The following is a 4,774-nucleotide window of genomic DNA, read 5'->3' on the forward strand; positions in this document are numbered from 1 at the left end:
TGTCCTTTTTTCCGCTTCAAAGGTCATATATCTTTACTATTTTTCATGACTATTAAGGAGCTGATCATATCTGAATTTAGCTTAACCTTTCTGGTCTGGCTTATGATCGTATTCGAATCTAGCTGTAAACCTCATGATCACATGGGGGCTTCCTGTTCAAACATAGGTCGTATTCGAACCAAAGAGAACATAGTTGTCGTAACCCTCTTGATCAACTCAAAGCCAAACTCACTAGGGGGCTTCTTGATCGTATCCGAATCATAGCTTAACCCCCTTTGGGTCCGACTTGGATCGTATTCGAATCAGGGTCGTTAAAAACCTCTCAAGGTCATTTGGGGGCTTCCTGTTCAAACATAGGTCATATTCGAACCAAAGAGAACATAGATGTCGGTACCCTCTTGATCGGTGCAACGCCAAAGCCACTGGGGGCTATTTGATCGTATTCGAATCTTAGCTTAACCCCTTTGGTTCGGTTTACTGGTCGTATTCGAATCAGAAACCCCCCACTTTCAGTTACAAAGTTAATTTATACTTTTACAAACACTTCTGCTCTTGTTTTGGACTCTAATTTGCATGATTTGAATGAAACTAACCCGGACTGACACTGTTTTTAGCAGAACTACCAAGGTGTTGTTTTGTGAAGAAATTAAAGTTCTCGGAATTGGACAAAACTTTTTGGAGAGTAGAACTACCATGGTGTTGTTCATGATCCGATCTTGCAAGTTGTATGCGCCTGCTACGTGTTCTGATCTGCATACCCCAAGGTGACAATAATTGGGATTCTTTCCGGTGATTACCATAGTTTGACGAGCTCATGTATTCACTATGTGTTAATGCTTTGTTCCATTTCTCTATTAAAAGGAGGCCTTAATATCCCTTAGTTTCCTTATGGACCCCGCAGCCATGGGTGGGTAGGACAAAATATGTCATGCATGTTCTTATCGTAAGCACGTATGACTATATATGGAATACATGCCTACATTACATTGATGAATTGGAGGTAGTTCTGTGTCGCCCTAGGTTATGAAAGTTACATTATGAATGTTCTCCAACATAATCATCGATCCAATGCCTACGAGATTTTCCCATATTGTTTCTTGCTAAGTTACTACTATCGCTACTATTGTCACAATTTCTACAAAACTATTGTTGCTACCATTACTGTTACTTTTACTATCATTGCTCTTTCTATCAAATTATGATACTACTGTGCTACTAATCACTCTGTTGCAGATATTTAGTCTCTAGGTGTGGTTGAATTGACAACTCAACTTCTAATATTTGCAAATATTCTTTGGCTCCCTTTGTGTCGAATCAATAAATTTGGGTTGAATACTCTACCCTCAAAAAATGTTGCCATCCCCTATACTTGTGGGTTATCATGACTTTTTCAGGAGCTGTTGCCGGGGAGCACAACTTTATTTGTTGAGTCGACTGGGATTTATATTTGTTGATCACTATGAAGAATCTCAAGAATGATAGAACCAAGATCATTCCCTCTAAGACGAGGGGAAGTAAGGAATTGCTATCTAGTTCTGTACTTGATTCACCTTCTGTTTTGAGTAAGCTTGCGACAGCACCACCTGCTATTAATTCTGATATGTCACAAGTAATTGATGATGCTACTTCTGCTATGAATGATGCTAGTACTTTGCTTGATGATACTATGCCACTAGGTGAATTTCTTGATGAACAACTTGCTAAAGCTAAAGAATTTGAGACTGGTGAAATTACCAAAACTGATGAAGTTATTGAAACTGAAAATTACGAAACACCTATTCGACCTAACTCTCTTAGATATGAATCACCTAAGATACATGAGGATTGTGTTATGGATGGAGAGGTAGCTAGGGATTTTCTTGCTTGTAAGGATAGAGATGATCTTAAGAAATTACTATGCAAGCTCAAAGACAAATCTTTGAATGCTTGAATGAAATATGATCCTAAGTTTGCTACTTCACCTTTCTTTATTACTGATAACAATTATGAATTCTTTGTCGACACTGAGTTAATTACTTTGGTTGAATCTGATCCTTTGCATGGCTATGAAACTGAAACCGTTGTGGCACATCTTACTAAATTAAATGATATAGCCACCCTATTCCCTCATGAGGAAAAAAATTGCTATCACTATATTCTTAAGTTATTTCCTTTCTCGTTAATGGGTGATGCTAAGATATGGTATAATACTCTTGCTCCTGGTTGTGTGCATAGTCCCCAGGATATGATTTATTACTTCTGTGAAGAATATTTTCCCGCTCATAAGAAACAAGCTGCTTTATAGGAAATATTTTGTGCAAATTGAAGAAGAGAATCTCCCTCAAGCTTGGGGGAGGCTTCTCAAATTACTTAATGCTTTGCCAGATCATCCTCTTAAGAAAAATGAAATACTTGATATCTTCTATAATGGACTAACTGATACTTCTAGGGACAACCTAGATAGTTAACTATTGAATAATATATTGAAGTGTGATAATTATTGGACATTTCTTGAACCACCGTCTAAACCCACTCCAAAGAAGGGGGTATTTTATTTCTGAGTCCCGAAGATATGCAAGAAGCAAAGAAATGTATGAAGGAAAAAGGTATTAAAGCCAAAGATGTTAACAATTTAACACCTATTGAAGAAATACATGGTCTTGACACACTACCACAGGTGGTAGAGGTAAATTCTCTTATAAATTTTGATGAAGGCGATGTTCCTTATAAGAAATCTCCAAGTCAATTCTTGTATGAATTTGACAATTACATTATTAAGCAAGATCATTTCAATGCAAATGTTATGAAACAATTGAAACATAATGCTTACATGATTGATCGCTTGAGTGACTTCTTGTTTAGAATTGTTAATGATGTCAAAGGTGTAGGTAAACATGCTACCATGGTCCAAAACCATTTAGAGCAAGTCGCTAAATCTCAGAGTGAATTGCGTAATGAAATGAATAACAATATGAATGATCATGTTGTTAGAGTAATGACTAGAGGAGGTAGAATGACTCGGGAGCCACTTTATCCTGAAGGTCACCCTAAAAGAATTGAACAAGACTCTCAAAGAACTAATGTTGATGCACCTGGTCCATCTAAAAAGAAAAAGCCAAAGAAAAAGAATAGGACTTTGCATACCTCTAGTGAACCTGAAGTAGAAAAACCTTGTGAGGATAGTAATGATGTTTCTATTTCCGATGCTAAAACACAATTTGATAATGAACATGCACCTAGTGATAATGATAATTATAATGATGATGTTCATGTGGATGCTCAACTAGATAATGATAAAGAATCTTATAATGATGTTGAAATAGAACCTGGGGTTGATCTTGATAACCCACCTCCTAAAAATAAACATTATGATAGAAGAGACTCCGTTGGTAGAAAACATGGAAAAGAAAGAGAATCTGATGCGGACCATCCTTCCATCATCCCCATGGACTCTACACCAATGCATCAAGCACCACGTGGACCAATGACAAGAGCTCGAGCACGTGCTGTTCGAAATGAGGTGAACTTGCTCTTATTTGAGATAGATATGGACATGCATGAAACTTGGTTACTACCTCACCAAACCATGCTATGTGTTCTTAGGTATGAAGACCTACACCACCAAGCTAGTGAGGAGCACCACAAAGGAAGAGGAGGATCACCCCAAGGCCACGAGGAAGGAGAGGAAGCAATGCAACAGCAGTTCCGCACCTCCCAGGTGACTCCGTTCCCACGGGCCCCTGAGACCCCGTGCGCACGGGCCACCTAGGAGGCTTCTGGAAATGAGACGCACACCCCCGTGCACACGGGCATGTACCATGCACACGGGCCCAACTTACCCCATGCGCACGGTTGAAAGTGCATTATATCGACTAGAGGGGGTGGATAGGCGACTTTTACAAATTCGTCACTGACTACAAGCAGCGGAATAAGTACTCAGGTGCATGCATAACGGAGCAGTAACATAGTCATCATGATGAAATGAAACATACGCAGAGCACAAGAAGCATGTAAACAGGACAAGAAGGCTGAAGACAAAGTGACTGATGAATTAGGATTGAGGAAATTGGGAAAGTGTTTAGTCAAAGTCTTCAAACAGTACCGATCAAGTCATCAACACATGAATGAGTAAATGAAAGGGCTGAGGAAATAGAACCAGTAGCTTGGTAAAGACGATGATTTGGTAGACCAGTTCCAACTGTTGTGACAGTCGTATGTCTGTTTGGAGTGGCTAGGTATTTAAACCCGAGGACACACAGTCCCTGACATGCAGTCCTCACCGTTCTCCATGAGCTAAGGTCACACAGACCTCACCCAAATCACTCGTGGTAAGTCTTCAGGTGACTTCCAAACCTTCACAGACTCGGTCACTCGGTGATCCATAATTCCTCTTGGATGCTCTAGACCATGATGCCTAACCGCCTGGAGGATGCACAGTCCTCAGAGGTAACAAGCATCGGTTCCACACAGGAACAATCTCTTAAGTGATGCTCAATCACTTTGGGTGTGTAGGTGTTTGGGTTTTCCTCACTGGATGATTTTTGCTCAAAGTCCTTGGAGGATGGGATGCTCTCCATGACAAGTGTCAGTTTCTCTCAGAGCAGCCAACCAACTAGTGGTTGTAGGGTGCGGCTATTTATAGCCTAGGGAGGAGCCTGACATGATAAGACATAGATGTCATTCAATGATATGACCGTTAGGTGGGTAGATATTTTGGGACAACTGGCGCATAGCACAACAACGGTCGGAAACCTGAGTATCAAATTCCTCAGGGCTATCATGTTCCTTACTTGTA

The sequence above is a fragment of the Triticum dicoccoides genome, chromosome 1A (assembly GCF_002162155.2).
Source record: "Triticum dicoccoides isolate Atlit2015 ecotype Zavitan chromosome 1A, WEW_v2.0, whole genome shotgun sequence".
NCBI lineage: Eukaryota > Viridiplantae > Streptophyta > Magnoliopsida > Poales > Poaceae > Triticum > Triticum dicoccoides.